Genomic DNA, 18,008 nt, shown 5'->3' on the forward strand with positions numbered 1-18,008 from the left:
GTTCCCCTTCTCCCAGTGCATTCTTCTTTCTCTTCCTGTAATTTTCTTTTTTTTAAGATAAGATTTTTAAGATAATCATACCTTCACATTCAACTCACATTTCTGCTCTGTGCCTATGTATATTCCTTCTAACTTCCCTAATAATGGAAAATTTTTTAGAAGTTATGTCATTTGGCCATGTACAAATACGAATGTAAACAATTTAACCTTATGAAATCCCTTATTTCTCTTTTCTCTTTAACCTTTTTATGCTTCTTTTGCATCTTGCATTTGAAAGTCAAACTTTTGTTCATCTCTCATCTTTTCATCAAGAATGCTTTAAAATCCTCTATTTCACTGAATGTCCATTTTCCCCCTGAAGGATTACTCTCAGTTTTGCTGTAGGTGATACTTAGTTGTAATCTTAGCTCTTTTGCCCTCTATAATATCATATTCAATGCTTTAATGTGGAAGCTGCTAAATTTTGTGTTATCCTGACTGTGGCTCCATGACACTTTAACTATTTCTTTTTGGCTGCTTGTAGTATTTTCTCCTTGATCTGGGAACTCTGTAATTTGGCTCTAATACTCTGTGGAGTTTTCATTTGGGGATCTCTTTCAGGAGGTGATCAGTGCATTCTTTCAATTTCTGTTTTATCCTTAGGCTAAAATATCAGGGAAGTTTTCCTTGATAATTTCTTGTAAGATGATGTCTAGGCTCTTTTTTCAGTCATGACTTTCAGGTAATCCAATAATTCTTTTTTTTTTTTTTAATTTAACTTTTAACATTTATTTTCACACAATTTTGGGTTACAAATTTTCTCCCCTTTTATCCCCTCCCCCCCCCCAGACCCAAGCTTTCTAATTGCCCCTGTGACCTATCTGCTCTCTCCTCTATCCTCCCTCCCTGCCCTTGTCTCCGTCTTCTCTTTTGTCCTGTAGGGCCAGATAGCTTTCTTGACCCCTTAACCTGTATTTCTTGTTACCCAGTGGTAAGAACATTACATTTGGTCCTAACACTTTGAGTTCCAACTTCTTTAGCTCCCTCCGTCTCCACCCCTTCCCCTTGGAAGACAGGCAGTTCAATATAGGCCATATCTGTTTAGTTTTGCAAATGATTTCCATACTAGTTGTGTTGTATAGGACTAACTATATTTCCCTCCATCCTATCCTGTCCCCCATTACTTCTATTTTCTTATGGTCCTTTCCCTCCCCATGAGTGTCGACCTCGTATTGCATTCTCCTCCCCATGCCCTCCCCTCTATCCTCCCCCCCACCCTGCTTGTGCCCCTGTCCCCCACTCTCCTGTATTATGAGATAGGTTTTCCTATCAAAATGAGTGTGCATTATATTCTTTCCTTTAGTGGAATGTGATGAGAGTAGACCTCATGTTTTTCTCTTGCCTCCCCTCTTTATCCCACCACTAATAAGTCTTTTGCTTGCCTCTTTTATGAGAGATAATTTGCCCCATATAACTTCTCCCTTTCTCCTCCCAATATTTCTCTCTCACTGCTTGATTTCATTTTTTTTTAAGATATGATCCCATCCTCTTCAATTCACTCTGTGCACTCTGTCTCTATGTATGTGTGCATGTGTGCAAGTGTGTGTGTGTGTACTCCCACCCAGTACCCAGATACTGAAATGTTTCAAGAGTTACAAATATTATCTTTCCATGTAGGAATGTAAACAGTTCAACTTTAGTAAGTCCCTTATGACTTCTCTTTGCTGTTCACCTTTTCATGGTTCTCTTCATTCTTGTGTTAGAAAGTCAAATTTTCTTTCCAGCTCTGGTCTTTTCATCAGGAAAATTTGAAAGTCCTCTATTTCATTGAAAGACCATTTTTTCTCCTGAAGTATTATACTCAGTTTTGCTGGGTAGGTGATTCTTGGCTTCAGTCCTAGTTCCTTTGACTTCTGGAATATCCTATTCCATTCCCTTCTATCTCTCAATGTAGAGGGTGCCAGATCTTGTACTATCCTTATTGTATTTCCACAATACTTGAATTGTTTCTTTCTAGCTGCTTGCAATATTTTCTCTTTCACCTGGGAATTCTGTAATTTGGCCGCAATGCTCCTAGGAGTTTCTCTTTTTGGATCTCTTTCATGTGGTGTTCTGCGGATTCCTTGAATGTTTATTTTGCCTTCTGGTTCTAGAATCTCAGGGCAGTTTTCCTTGATAATTTCATGGAAGATGATGTCTAGGCTCTTCTTTTGATCATGGTTTTCAGGTAGTCCCAGAATTTTTACATTGTCTCTCCTGATTCTATTTTCCAGGTCAGTTGTTTTTCCAATAAGATATTTCACATTATCTTCCATTTTTCGAATCTGCGCGGTATGTTCTGAGATATCTGTCTTTCTCACAAAGTCCTTAGCGTCCATCTGTACCATTCTAGTTTTGAAAGATCTATTTTCTTCAGTGAGCTTTTGAATCTCCTTTTCCATTTGGTTGATTCTGCTTTTGAAAGCATTCTTCTCCTCATTGGCCCCTTGCACCTCCCTTGCCAACTGAGTTAGGCTCGTTCTCAAGGTGCCAAGTTCTTCAAGATTTTTTTGGTTCTCCTTTAGCAGGGAGCTGATCTGCTTTTCATGCTTCTCCCTCATCCCTCTCATTTCCCTTCCCAGTCTTTCCTCCACCTCTCTAACTTGATTTTCAAAATTCCTCTTGAGCTCTTCCATGGCCCGAGCCCATTGGGTGGGCTGGGACACAGAATCCTCAATTTCTGTGTGTTTGCCTGATGGCAAGCATTGTTCCTCCCCATCAGAAAGGAAGGGAGGAAGTGTTTTTTCTCTGAGAAAATACCCTTCAATAGTTTTACTTCTTTTCCCTTTTCTTGGCATTCTCGTCAACCAGTGACCTGACCTCTGAATGTTCTCCTCACACCCACCTCGCCTCCTGGTCCTCCCAGCCAGTGTTTGGGGACTGAGATTCAAATGCTGCTTCCCGCCTTAGGGTTTTTCGTGGGGGCAGGGCTGCTATTCAGTGTGAGAATTAAGATCAGGTGGTCAGGGGCAGGGCTGCCTCTCTGGTTCAGTTCCCTCCGGGGGTTTATGCTTAAACCTTCCACAATGGATCCAGGCTCCTGCCCATTTGGGGAGCCCCTGTCTGTAGCCGCCTCTCAGCTTCTATCTCCTGGGGGGGCCCGAACCACGGGGGCACCCCACTCCCCTCTCAACCCACCAAAGAGACTCTCTCACCTACCCCCGTCAGTCACCTGTTGGTGGGGGGGCTTGTAACACCGCTGGAGATCCCGTCTCTAGAGCCTTCTCGGATCTGTACCTCTCGGAGCCGCGGCCGCCACCGCCGCCGCAGGTCCGGGCTGGGCACCGCGTCTGCAGCGCGACGGACCTTTTGCGAGAGGTTTGCAGGTCCCTCTGTGGGTGGGGGGACCCACGTGGCCGTAGAGATCCCGTCCCCGTAGCCCTCTCGGATCTTTTCCTCACGGTGTCGTGGCCGTGGCAGGGCTGCCCTCTGCTCCCCGTCCCAGCGCCCAGTCCATGGCGCGAAGGACCCCCCGCGAGACGTTTGCAGGTCTCTCTGGAACAGAAATCTCCCTCGCTCCAATATTCCGTGGTCTCTGGGTGCAGAATTCACCTTGGGTTGGTCCCCTCTGCCGTTCTGTGGTTTGTGGGTTCGGAGCTATGTGTATGTGCGTCTTTCTACTTCACCATCTTGGCTCCGCCCCTAATCCAATAATTCTTAAATTATCTTTCTTGGATCTATTTTCCAGGTCAGTTGTTTTTCCAATGAAATATTTCACATTTCCTTCTATTTTTTTCATTCTTTTGGTTTTGATTGTTCCTTGATGTCTCATAAATTCATTGGCTTCTACTTGCTCAATTCTAATTTTGAAGGAATTATTTTCTTCAGTGAGCTTTTGGACCTCCTTTCCCATTTGGTCCATTGTACTTTTTAAAGAGTTCTAAAGTGAATTTGTGTATAACTTTTCCCACTAGGCCTACTCTGCTTTTCTAAGCAGTCTTTTCTTCATTGGATTTGTGGGCCTCTTTTTCCACTTGGCCTATTCTGTTTTTAAAGTGTTATTTTCTTCAGTATTTTTGGTGCCTCCTTTACCAAGCTATTGACTCTTTTTTCATGATTTTCTTGTGTACTCTCATTCCTCTTCCCAATTTTTCCTCTACCTCTCTTGATTTGAGCTCTTCCATGACCTGAGACCAATTCATGTTTTTCTCTGAGGCTTTGAATGCAGAATTTTTGAATTTGAATTGTCTTCTTCTGAGCATTTGTTTCTGTCTTCCTAGTCACCACAGTAACTTTTTGTGTTCAGAATTTTTTTCCATCGTTTATTTTCCAGCCTGTTGACTTTTAACTATATACTAATGTGGGTCTCTGTTTCCCAAGTAGAGGGGGCACTGTCCCAAGCTCAGGTTTTTTGTGCCGCTGTTTGCAGAGGTAATTCTGGGGACCTCTAGGTTTTTGGCTCTTCCAAGGTAGTATGATCAAGAGAGAGGTGTGTGTACTACTTTCCTGTGCTGTGTACTGGTTTGTGAACCATCATAAGCACTCATTTCAACCATGAAATTGTGACCAGGGTCCCTGACTCCACTTTGGCTACAAACTCTGCTGTGCTAGCATTTCTCCTTACAAGACTCATGCCTGTGTCCCAGATCCAAGTATACACAATGCAACAAAATCCTGCCCCTGCTGCCAGCAAAGGGACTTCTGAACATTCCTTTGTGACCCATTCTACCATCCTGTTACCATCTGTGGTCTCAGTGGTCTGAAAACTGCCACTACTGTCACTGATTTTGTCACCCAGAGACCTGCTTCTCGTTTGCTGGGGCCTGGTCTGCACGTGGCTGTGCTGGACTGTGCTCCTCTCCCACCCTGACAAAACAGACCTTTCCTGCTGATCTTCTTGGGGGTGAAAAATTGTTTTGCTCCATCCTTTTGTGAGTTCTGTTGCTCTAGAATTTTATTTATTTAAAGTTATCTGGAGGGGTTTGAGGGAGAGCTCAGGTGAGTTCCTGCCTTTACTCCACCATCTTGGCTCCACCTGAGACTATTCTTTTTGAGGGCAGTTGGTTGTTTGCCCTTCATTTCTCCCTGTCTTTTCATTTATTTCTCACTTTGGGGGCATTTCTTTCTCAGTGCCTACGGGGATTGTTGGAGGAGACAGGCGCATTCACTGTCTATTATTACAGCACCTTACTGGAGTCCTTCAAAGTTTTCAATTGAGTCAAACTTCCCTAATTCAAATTTATTGCTGTCAGGGAGGTCAATCCATATTAATGAAAAATTATAATGATTACATTCTTGGTTGAATGCAAATGCAGCTATTAATGGTGTTCACTTTTCAATCGACTACCCTCCTTCCCACTAATATTTTTCTTAAGACTATCTCCTTTTCACAAATACAGAAAAAAAATCCGCTTTTAAGGCTTTGTATAACAAAATGTGTCTCAGTGAATGGCTCGTAACAACAATGCTTTATTGATATGATTACAGCAAATGATAAACAACTGGGTTTCTTTTTGCCCTTTACATTATACAATAAAGAGAATAACTGACATTGTGATTTCTGTACCATGGGAAAAGGAGGGAAAGAGAAGAGGAAGGAGCAGAAAGGGAGAAGGAAACTGAGCGAAGTTATTCAGGGCTTTTATTCTGCCATTAAGTAGCAGTTACCTTTCATTTCTGTTTGTATGTCTCCATATCAGCCATCTCCCTACTACATACTAGTTAATACCCCAAAGCAGAAATGAACCCGGAAGAAGGTGAGGAATGGTTAATGCCTTCCTCTTTTTTTCACCAACCTTGGTTGAAAAACCCTTCTCGTCCTTCAGTACTTCAAGATAGTGAACATGGGTTGGGCTGTTTGTGTCCAGTCCTACAGCAGGGGAATAGAATGCTCTCCCTCTCCCCAGTGGATGTCCACAACAACGTAACTATCCTGCTTTCCTTGCTCAGGACCTAACATTCTAGAAGGAAGGAAAGCGAGCAGATAGCAAAGAAAAAATAAGCTTATGGGATTTTCATTGATTTTGCAGAAGCCGATGGTTAAAGAGAAGACTTCTCCTCAGCCTGAAGACAGGAACCACCAATGCACAGAGACCCCAATAACAGATTTACCCCTGCCCTACTCCCCAACCTCTTAAACTACAAGGAAAAACTCTTCCCCTCCCCCAGTCCCAAGTCTGACTAAGAGGACAAATAGGTTAGCTGTGCATACTACACCCATGTCAGACCTGTGAACTTAAAAAGGTTACTATGTAGTCTCAGCCTGGTGAAAACAATCTGGGACCGTTTAGGAAAAACTGTGAGGAAAATATAATATGGGATCTCCCCCAACAGCACTGTTACCACTGTGTCAAGACACTGACAAAGAGCCCACTGATGATAAGCCAGCTCTGTGAGCTTAGAGAAAAGGGAATTAATTCATGCCTGCCTGGAAGAGGAAGATGGGAGAGCAAGAGTAATTACCCCTGCCTGTTTAGGGCAGCCAGGAACAGTCCCTGTGTGAATTGTTGACTGGTTTTCCCTCTAGAAGTTCTCATTGAGTCCTTGCAGTATGAGGTGGAAAGAAGCTTTGAACAGCGGGGTCCCTTAAGAGGACATGGTGTACATGAGATACTACTAGGAAAAAGCAGAAAAGACAGTGCATCATGAAGCACAGCTGCCTTCCTTTTTCTTTTACACCATCCTCGTCTACTCTAGGCCATGGAGAGAGGCCTCTAGGACAAGGAGAAGTAGAAGAATTAAGGATAAGAGGGTCTTCCATGCAAGAAAAAACTGGAGGCCAAAGGTATGTATTTCAGACAGAAACTATGGGAACATTTAGCTTTTTGTTTTCATTAAGAATACTGCTCCAACAAAGTATTGTGACTATTGATAAACTCGTTTAGGTTATGATCTATTGTTTAAATAGTATAACCAATTTAGTCACTTTTCTTAAGTTTTTTTCCCCAAAATATCTAGCAGTGAAAACTTGCCTTTTTTTCTCTATTTCCTTCAGCATTTAATTTTAATTTTTTTAGTTCTCCCTCACACAAAATCTCTGCTAATTTTGTGGGGTGAGACTTGAAACCTTAGGCTTGTCACAATTTTTATTTCTCTAATGACTTGATTTTGTTAATAATTTTCAGGTAGTCATTGATATTTTGCTTCTCTTAAAAGATATTTGCTCATATCTTTTGACCACTTGAGCACTGTGGTATAGCTCTGAATGACTGTACCATCCATTATTGTGTGCTTACTACGGATGAATTTGGCACTGTGTTTGGCACTGGAGCTACAAAGACAAAAACAAAGCAGTCTCTACTATCAAGAAACTTACATTCTATCAGGGGAAACAACATAGTGACGGATGAGTAGTTATAAGACATATCCCAAGTAATTGCCAATAGACTACTCTCAGAGGGACTGAAAGCAAAGTGTCTTTTTCAGTTTGCATCTTCTGATTCTTACAATGAATTTTACAAAACTTTTAATTGGACATAATGAAGGTATTTATTTTATCTCTTTCTATCTCATGAAAATTATGGATACTTCCTCTATCTACAGTTGTGAAAGATATATTCTTCCATTTTCCATTTAATTATTTTAGGATGTGATTTTTATTGTGTGAGAAATTTATTGTGTGAGATATGGCATAGGACATTGATCTATACTAGTCTTTTTTTTCCTTTTTCCCCCTGATTTCCAATTTTTCCAGTAGTCTGTACTGAATAGAGTCCTTCCCCTTGTATTTTGGGTTCTTGGATTTATCAAATCCTAGACCATTGTATTTGTGTCTAGTTCTTGCCTGTGAATTCTGTTCTACTGATCAAAATGTCTAACTTTTATCCCGTACAAGATTTAGTAATTCTTATTTTGTAGTTACATAGTTTGGAGATCTGGTAATGTCAAGTTCCCCTCCTTTCTGCCTTTTTTTGCCCAGCATTACCATTAAGATTCTTGACATTTTATTTCATCCATATGAATTTTTAAATCTTATAATTTTAAATAATTTCTCAGTATTTTAATTAATTTTAGTTGATATAGTGCCATTGACTAAGTATGATATTCATGGTAAGTTAAAAATGTTTTTTAAAAAAGCTTTACCGTGAAAGGAACTTAGCTTATTGTGATAAAGAATATTTACCTAAAAACCAAGAGCTAACATTTTCCCAGTAAAATTAGGAGTGAGGCAGGGATGCTAGTCATCTCTAATATTATTTGACAAGGTGCTAGAAATGCTGACAGTAAGACAAGAAAATGACACAAAGACAAGCATAGACAAAGAGGAGGCCAAATTGTGAATATTTGTGGATTAGATCATGGTACTCCTTAAGAATACCAGAGAACTGACAAAAGTTGATCAAGGTAATATTAATTAAGTAGTAAGATGCAAAATAAATCTGTGAAACCTAATCAGCTTTTCTGTATTTTATAACCAAAATTCAGGAGGAAAATATAGGAAAAGAAATTTTATTTAAAACGAGAAAAATTAACTGGTTGTCTTGGAGCTACCTGACTTGTACTTAGTACATGCATGTTGATAATTTAAAGTTGATTTTCTTTGACCTAGATATCTTACTGTGGGATATATGTCTCAAAGAGGCCAAAAAAGAAACAAAGTCTTGTGTAAATCAAAAGATCGCTAGCACTTTTTGGAGTCATAGAGTTCTAGACACAAAGTAGATTCTCATCAAATGAGGAATGCCTAAACAAACTGTGGTGCATGGATGTAATGGAATGCTGCTGCACCATAGGAAACAATAAGAAATCTATAGAAAAACGTGGCGAGACTATCAACTGATGCATATATATGCATGTAATGTATGCATGTTGTGTATATATGTACAATACATGATAAATGTACTAGAGCAAAATGAAATACACAATATAAGCTTTGAAATGGAATATTGTGACGATGTTGAGATTTCCAGGTACTCTGGCAGGTTTATATAGACATGATCGAGACAGGGGAAAATTGCCTCGGAGTTAAATAATTCCTTAGATTTTTTTCAGCAGTGACAAAACTGAATGTCTGAAGCAATTTAAGAGTCAAGCTCTTCAATGAGATTAGGAGAAACAAGAGAGGACACTTTCAGAATTGTGGGATCACAGCTGCACCCAGACTTGGGACCTGAGGCCATCTATTCCCAACTCACACCTTTACAGGAATTGCTGCTTCAGTGTCTCTCAGTGAGCATGTCACCACCAAGTGAAATTCTCTAGAAAGAGGAAAAACCCTGTGCTACAAACCATTCCATTTTGGGATTACTCTAGTTAGGAAGAATTTTCTTACATCAAGTCCAAATTGGCCTCTCTGCCACTTCCAACCATTATTCTTTGTTTTGTCTTCCATGGACAAGTTAATCTAACTTCTATATGACAGCTCTCAAAATATGTAACTACAGTTATCATGTACCTCCTGAGTCTATTTATTCCAGGTTAAATATTCCCAGTTCCTTCAGTTGATTCTCGTATGGCATGGTCTCCAGTCCCTACACCATCTTGTGTTGACCCTTCTCTGGATGTGCTCTAGCTTGTCAAAATCCTTCCTAAAATATACTACCAATATCCCATGCACATGTTATTTAAGGGATAATATGGACCTTTGTCAATCAAGATTTAGGAAGACTGACATAAGACACCAACTTTCCCTTTCCTCTCCCATCTTTTAGTATTTCTGGAGAGTGTATTAGAACTACAGGCCTGTTTGCATGGCTGAATGCATATTCAGAGTGGCAGGATAGAAGACTGAGAGAAATAAGAAAAGGTTTTGAATGTTTATCCCCAACCTCAGAGAGATTCAGCAGGAGTTGCTTATTGTTTGTGGAAGAATATTCCCTGTACCATGAGATGGGAAAGAGAGGAAGGCAATCATTTTTCCAGAAGTAGAACTTGGGGTCTATGCTGGAGTCTATGCACTGGGAGGCTCCTCGGTTGCCTGAGTGGTCCTTTTGTGAACCAATATGAAGCATGATTTTGAGCTGTTTATACACAGAGCTGAAGATGTGTTGACTAGCCTGAGGCATGTAGCTCAGGTGTCTTGCTCTAAAAAGAACAGTAACACTTCCCTGAGGCAGCAGTGGCTGGGCAGGTTCAGGGGCAGGATCTAGCCTCAGCAGATGGTAGCTGATAAGTCTGGGGAACAGCAGAATGACAGAGAAAAGGCAGCACCATTTTGAAGCTTTAAAAAATGGAGAGGAAAGGTGAGGGATAATCTTTCATTTGAAATACTCTGAATCAGTCCACCCCATCTCGAAGATTCCAAGCTATTGAAAAGGCCTCACTCTTTCTACCAGACCTTAGAGCACTAGAGAAGACTCTTAGCTGTGATCATTTATAAAATACAGGAGCAGATGTTGACTAGTAAGTGTCCCTTAAGAAGCTGAAAATTGACCAATTAGAAAGTTAAGAGTAGATGACCATGAATTTATCAAAATTTCTCTTGCTCTATGGGTGGCTTCAGTGGGACAATAGAAACCCAGATACGATGCAGGTAGATTTCTCCTTCTAAGGCCTGCTAACTCATAAGATTCTTTTTTTATTTTGGTCAGAATCATATGGGCTCCTTCTAATAATGAGGAAGGTGGCCTCTTGAATGAGTTACCAACATCAATGAGTTGGCCTCAGATGAATGGCTTTAATACAGCTGAATCACTTTGATAAATCAATGAATTCATGAGCTCATTGATGCAGGTACTTCCTCCAACAGTAGAGATCACAGTCCATCCCCACCTTTTCTTCCTGTGCCTATCTCATGCTTTTCTAAGTAGATTGAATTCCTATCTTAAATATGAATTGGCTGACTACTGCAGACGGTGGACACCAACTCATCATTCATAAAGGCAAGAGCGATCCCGTTGGAGGAATGTTGAGGGCAAATCATAGTAATAGTAATTACCTTAATATTTTTATGCTAATAATTTATATAGTCAGTGTCTGGGGCCCACAAACCCCAAGCTAGACCCATGCCTTGAATTTGCAAACATGATAAGAAATGTTACCACTGGGAAATGGTAGCAATTAAGAACCAATATCAAATGTATGTAGTTAGCCATTTGAAGGACTAACCCTTCCCTAAGAAACCATATCTACATGGGTTATGAATTGTTAAGATTAAGATGACTTCTGAAATGTTTCCAGGAAAACCCATCTAAAATACAAGAAGGACATCTGCTAAACAATATTTTAAGGTAGTCGTGTTAAAAGCTATTTCTCTACATGGAATCTTGATAAAGGAAAGCCCAAGAGTAGGGATTTGTCAGTGTTTAGCCAGCATTGGTACTAGAAATTAAGTTCTGCTTGGAGAGGAATGTGCCAAGATACATGGCTAGTCTCCCAATGCCTCTTCACAACATCCTGTTCTCTCTGCTCTAATCCTTTACTTCAGAATTAGGTGGATTTTCCCATGTGGAGCGAAGGCCCGTCTGAATGACTGGTACCGATTGTCTTACCAAGCAAGTCTCTTTTTGTCAGTTACTACATTGGCATTCTGGTGAAACGCTTGGTCTCTGGAGTTTATTTGGTATGCATCAATTTCCCAGAGCATTATCTCCTCTGAGTGAGCTGATATATTTGTGTTCCTGGATCTGAAGCTGAGAACTGGACCTAAGGTAACCCCAGTAGGGTTCAGTCACTATGAGAAAGAAACATCTTGCCTAAATAGCCAGTCAGCCTTTTATTCTAAACTATCTTTCTTTGGCATCTGAAATTTATAGGTGGGTTGATGTCATTTAAGGCACCCATTCAAACCTCATAACAACTCCCATTAGTAGGAAGAGGGTGAAGAATCAACCCCATTTTACAGATAAGGAAACTGAGATCCAGTGACTTGATCAAGATCTCAGTGTTGGTATGTGGTAGAATGGAGAGAGTGAGTCCTAGCCCAGTGCTCCTTCCATTCTACAAAAGTTCGTGGCTGAAAGGCGTACAATCTCTCTCACTCCAGAAAATTTTTTTTAAAGAAGCAGATAATGATTGAAATTTAAAAACAAAGTGATAATAGGTTGCGACTTGTGAGCTCGTTACCATCACTGCAGGGACTGTGTAGTCACTGCAGATTTCTGTACGTTGATCTTTTCTTATTCTTTAGAGCTGCTAGTGACCATTAAGCAATCCTAGTGACCATTCATGCCACATAGATCTTCTGAGTGCCTGTTGTGTGGTAGGCCCTCTATCCTTTTTTACTTGGTGTGTCCCTGTGGAAGGAGTGATATGCTTGATGGCAGCCCTACCTTAAGGTATCTCATCTTGACCTCAAATGCCTTCTAGTCCAAAACTCTATACTCTTTCCTCCACTTCTTGGGCAACCTTTTAAGACACAAAGATGAAAATCTGCCATTTCTTCATCCCATTTTCCCCAGAACATTCACTTTCAATTCATCATTCATCTTTTTAAAAATGCCACACTCCTGATTTGTGTAGCTCCTTGACTCTTTCCATCTAATGCTTAGAAGGAAAAAGTCCAAATGCTTTCTGTACCTCTCTGGGCTTTGCAGAGCATGTCTTTTGGCAGACAGACTTGCTTTCTTTTCTTCGATTTGCCTCTTCCCTATAGCTGGTACCACTGACTCCATTGCTATCCCTGTGAAAACCATAAACATGGCTGAAGATTATTTATTGAAACTATCATTCCTTACCTCACCTCAACAGTTCTGTGCTCATCCGAATGTCTCCCTGTCAGAAAGTCAAGAGCAACCCAAATAGAAGAGACAACTGGAATCAGCATTGTCTTTTTTCTTGCCAAGGATTCCTGTAGCTGTGATCTGGTCTTCCTCTACCCACTTGTGAGTTCCAAATAGACCAGTTTGGTTCATCTGTGAACCCCATTTCTGATACTAACGGTTTCCACTCTCCTGAGGGTCTAACTAGACTTGACTAAACCTTTTCTGTTTTCTCTCTTAGGCAAAAATCTTAGCTTTGAAATTTATAAGGAATGAAAGATAATTAAACATGAATCTTTTCTATATTATCCATCTAAATATTGCAACTTCTTAAAAAGTACTAATCACCACCCTTCCTTGGGAAACAAGGGCCTCTTCAAATGTGATTATTTCCAAGGACACTAGGTCCATGGTGGTCATGTCATCAAGGAAGGACAAAGAAAGTGCACATGAAAGGAGAAGGTGATGATAAAGTCTGAAAAACAGCATGAGTGGGTATGAGGCACAGATGTGTGGAGTATTAGAGCTGGTGGCAGAAACTTGTCAGGGTACCACCTTGCCTGTCTAGTGCCAGAGGTTACACTGAAGCAATGTTAGAGACAGAAGGGTTAGTTAAATAAGCAAGAGGAGTATATCAGATGCTCCGTTGTTGCCTTCCACTCCTCCTTCAATGTGATATAGGGAACCTATAGTTTTGGGAGTTTTTTTTGTGGCCATGTCTTAAGTTCCATACATTATTAAAATGATAAAGTTTTAACGTTGGAGAATGTTTTAGAAAAATATCTATGCAAAGCTGTCATTTTTACAGATAAGGAAATAGAAATGAATGAACTTTGCTAAGATCACATGACTTGGTAGTGTCCAGGGAGTCCAAACTTACCTCCCTTTTCATAAAAATGTCTGCTTTCTCCATTATGCTCTCGATCTCCTGGTGCTCATGTGTCCCTTCATGACTTCTGGGCAGATGATGTTGCTGAAGCCCTGCATGCCCATGGACTCTGAGACTGCGTCCATCTTCTGATTCTCTTCCTGTCACAGCCATTGCTGGGCTCTGTGGTGTTGATTCAACTTCAGTAGGTGTTGGGATAGCTAGTGGTGTTTCTGGATGGTGGTGAATTGAGGTGGATGTTGTCCTAGGCGGGGCCAAACATAGTAGCTGTAGTTTCCATAGTTCATGGTTTTTTAGAGGGTGAACCACCATGGGGTGATGCCTGGTGCATTCAGGACTATGTGCTAGGACTTGACAACGAGCTCCCTATTGAAGACACAGCTCTGCCTGTTCTTTCTATTGGATTCTGTGTCTCTGAGACCAGGAGACTAGTTGTTAATACTGGGCCTCAGCTAGAAGACACTGCTCCTAAGCTTGATTAACTCGGCCAGGCCTTAGTTTGAAGATGCTAAGTCATCTATTTTTTTCTGGTTATGTCTGATCTCTGGCATCTGTTCATAGAACACCTAGCACTGAAACTCAGCTTCATCCTACAACAAACATTCCCAACAAGACCCTCCATTGTGAGGATCAAAGTAGTAGGTCAGAGAATGACTTATTCTTTTCTTTTGGGACCAACTTTCCAGTAAAGAGAGCAGCTACTACCCTTTGTTCTCTCTCCTTCTCCTGAGAGGCCCAAGAGTTTCCTACTCTTTGGGTGCCACCTTTGTGAAAGGCTCAAGGGTGTTTTCCCTTCTCCCTTAGCATCTTCCTTAGTAAGCTGGATAACCATGGTGTAGGGTATGGTGAAAATTATCCTTCTGGAGACTCAGCAGTACTTTGCTCTAACAGCGTTGCCTCATAGATCTGAGTCTTCCTCTCTGTGATTTTGAATCCACACTTTGCCTTCCACTTTGCACAGTATAATATAGAAACCTGACCCGTTTGTTCTCTATGGAGTCAACTTTCTGATAGGAGAAGACCCAGGACTTCTTGTACACAAAGGAGAATGAGAAAGAAGCCCTACTTCTTTCTCTGCTCTACCTTGTACACAAAGGAACAGGCTAATGTTAAAGACTCAAGGTGATGATGATCCATCCACACAGGTCTAGGCTCTCCTCCTCTAGGCAAACACCACTAAAAAAATAAAAGAAAAAAAAAAGAAAATCAAATAAGTTCATGTTTTCCTCTCTAGATGACAACCCTTGTTTTGTCTACAAAACATTAGAGTTAAGTAAGTGAAGGGCAGGTCATCGTATTACTCTTGGGGTTCCTGGCAGGGAGGCCAAAATCCTAATTACCATCCTGTATGTCCTGTCCTAAGTCTCCCTCTACAGCACTGGGTAAGGAATTTTGAACCCAGGTGAGGAAGATGAGAGAAGGCGTTTTCTCGTTCTCTTGCTTTTCACATTCATTACCCTTAGTTCCTTCATTTTGGGTCACACTGGGAATTGTATCAGGGTGATAGGAATGTTTGATCTGAGGAGATAAGGTGGGTTGGATGGTAATTGCTATTTAATGGCAGAATAAAGAACCTAAATCCTGGTTTAGTTTTCTTCTGTCCTTCCAAGCTCCCATGCAAATACTACAAAATCAGATCTTTTCTTTCTGTACAATGACAGGATAAAAAGAACAGTGGGAAAGCACTATTACAATCACACCTTTGCTGGTCCACAGAAATAACTTCATTTTGCCTGGATCAGGGATGTCGGTACACGATCTACTAGGGACTGTGCCCAGAATCAAGGCATCCTAAGATGATAGGGAATGAGGACCATTTAGGAAGGGTTGATGAGAGAGGGAGAGAGACAGAGAGAGACACAGACAGAGAGACAGAGAGACACACACACACAGACAGAGAGAGAGAGAGAGAGAGAGAGAGAGAGAGAGCTGCAAGAGAAAAATAACGATGGCAGTCAGGTGTGAGCCAGTCATTCTTTCCTTCCCTATTATTGCCTTGGGAGACGAGCTAGGCCCTGCTATTTCTCTTAGAAAAAACCCAGCAGATGACTTCTGTTCTAAAGGGAAGAGAGGCATATATGGATCACTCACCTGATCTTTTAAGGGAGGCAGACTGTAGATGGTGACGTTAGGGGGAGATGAGATTGATAACAACTCCTGAGGCATCTTGTGATTCTTAAATTCATTACAATAATCCCCCAAAATGCAGCTTTTGTGAGAGAAACACCTAAGAATGGAATTTCTGTTCTTAGCAGTGTTATTTAATTGTTACTATCCCTATAAGTATAATTCTTGTGTCAGAGACCTCTTTTTAATGCCAGATTATAGAGACAGATTGAGAACAGGAAGAGACCTTAGGGGTCATCAAGGTTTATCTCCCTCTTTCAACAGATTCCCGAGTCCACTTTGGGCACCTCTCCCTTCTCTGGCCCTTTGCCCCCATAGGAAAAGGTAGGAGAAGCTAAAAGCCAGAAAGAAAGAGAAGAGGAAAAATTTAAGGGAAGGAGGGATTAAGGAAAGTTATGCCAAACCAGCTAAGGGGTTTGAGGGGGCGATGGAGGGGACAGGAAAGTACTAGAGACACCAACAGAAGGGACTAAGGAGAACTTGGTTCAAGTCCAGTTATGGGGGGGGAAAGACAAAAGATTTTTAAATGAAACTTTCCTTAATGTGTTAGTGATGGAGGGAAGAACAAGGAGTGACGAATCCATAGAAACAGGGACCAGAGCAAACCTCCCAAAGATCACCCTCCCTCCCCAAAGTCCTGTCAGTCAACCTGGGTCTCTCAGTCCACAGGGATATCTTCTGGTCTCTAAGGTCCTTTAGTCCAGTGAGTTCTGGACTAAATGACCCCAGCCCCCCAACGCGCCACGCACACCCACCAAGTCTCTGCCAAATCTTCTCCCCTGGGATCCACCGCCATCAGATGCCTTGAAAAGTTCCATCAGGCTGAGATGCAAACTCCCCAGCTGGGTGACAGTTGATGAAAACTCAGAGTTCTAACTGCTTTAAACGTTGCTCTCCAACGGTTTTCTGGCACATTCTAGATTCAGTCTTCTTTCTGAGGCCCTCAGGCCAAGCACCCAGGTTTCAGACACAGTTGGAGATTCCCTGGTTTTGTGATCCCCCAGATCAGACCTGGAGATAGAGACAGTGGGGCCTGGGGAACCTGAACGTTGTTTCTTCTCATTCCTCCACCCCCCCCCCCCCCACTTTGTCCCTAGTCCTTCAGATCATAGCTGTCTTTCCTTATCTTTCCTTCCCTAAAGCTTTCCTGGCATTTAGACACCAAGTATCTCAGACTTCTTCATTTACTTATGAATATCCTCTCCCCACCACGTCTCCTCTCCACCCACCCTCATCCAGTCCGCTCCCACCCATCTTACACACGTTTGTCCCACAAACCCCTTCCTTTCCTATTCCTTCACTACGTGTAGCATTTAGAAATGGAGACAAATAGACTCAGAGGGCTCTGGGTTTTCTCTTTCAATTCCCTCAGTTTAATGTCAAGAAACCTCAGGTTTATAAAATGTTCATTAATTTATGTGTAGTCATGCAAGGGGTCTGTGCCAGGGACAAAACCCCAGATCCAAGCCTCCTGATAGTTGTGTTCTACTGCTTATCCCTCCACACACACACACACATGCACATACACATACACACACACCCACACACACAGCCTAGTTTTAAGCCCTACATGTACCGCAGCTCTTCTTTCCATAACTCCTGATAACATTTAAAATATTCTGTTGAACACAGTGCTCACATTTAGCGTTCCAAAGCTTGAAAGATGTGTTGTGTTGGACCAGGGAAGATCTGGAAGGGGAGGGATATGTGAGGGGGGAGGCTTTGAATATTTCTGATGGTCTCATCATCTCTTAGGCCCTTTGTCCCAGATAGCTGCTGTGGGAACAGCCAGAGGAGGAGGAAGGAGGGAAAGAAGGAAGGAAGGAAGGGAGGGAGAGAGGGAGGGAGGGAGGAAGGAAGGAAGGAAGGAAGGAAGGAAGGAAGGAAGGAAGGAAGGAAGGAAGGAAGGAAGGAAGGGAGGGAGGGAGGGAGGGAGGGAGGGAGGGAGGGAGGGAAGAAGGAAGGGAGGGAGGGAGGGAGGGAGGGAAGAAGGGAGGAAGAAAGCAAAGAGGGAAGGAAGGAAACAGGGATTTCTATGTGCCTGACATTGTGTTAAACACCTTATGAATATTCTCCCCTTTATTCTCACAACAACCCTGAGAGGAACGTAAAAGTCATTTTACTGCTGAGGAAACAAAGGCAGACTGAGGTGAAGTGACTGCCCCTGGGTCATCTACCTAGTAAGTGCCAGAAGATGGATTTGAATGGAGGTCTTCCTGACTCTAGGGCCAGTGTTCTTATCCATTGCAAACACCAAGCTGTTGGGAGGCAAAGTTTAATCACCAGTGACATACTAGAAATATTCTCTTACAGAAGAATGACTAAGGAAGTGAGAAAGAAATCAGGAATATATTGGAAAAGGAGATTTGAAGATGAACTTTCTCCTAGGGGTGCAT

At 41.8% G+C, this 18,008-nt stretch overlaps 1 long non-coding RNA gene across 1 annotated transcript; it reads right to left on the minus strand.

Annotated features, from left to right (window-relative positions):
* Positions 1–5,407: 5,407 nt before the first annotated feature.
* Positions 5,408–17,456, minus strand: LOC140514897 (uncharacterized). Its single transcript, XR_011970770.1, has 5 exons — positions 17,252–17,456; positions 16,368–16,623; positions 15,577–15,712; positions 13,477–14,661; positions 5,408–12,517 (listed from the first exon to the last, which is right to left on the minus strand). It is a non-coding gene; the product is annotated as an uncharacterized lncRNA (long non-coding RNA).
* Between the last annotated feature and the right edge of the window lie 552 nt (positions 17,457–18,008).

Source organism: Notamacropus eugenii, chromosome 7 (assembly GCF_028372415.1).
Source record: "Notamacropus eugenii isolate mMacEug1 chromosome 7, mMacEug1.pri_v2, whole genome shotgun sequence".
Classification (NCBI taxonomy): Eukaryota; Metazoa; Chordata; class Mammalia; order Diprotodontia; family Macropodidae; genus Notamacropus; species Notamacropus eugenii.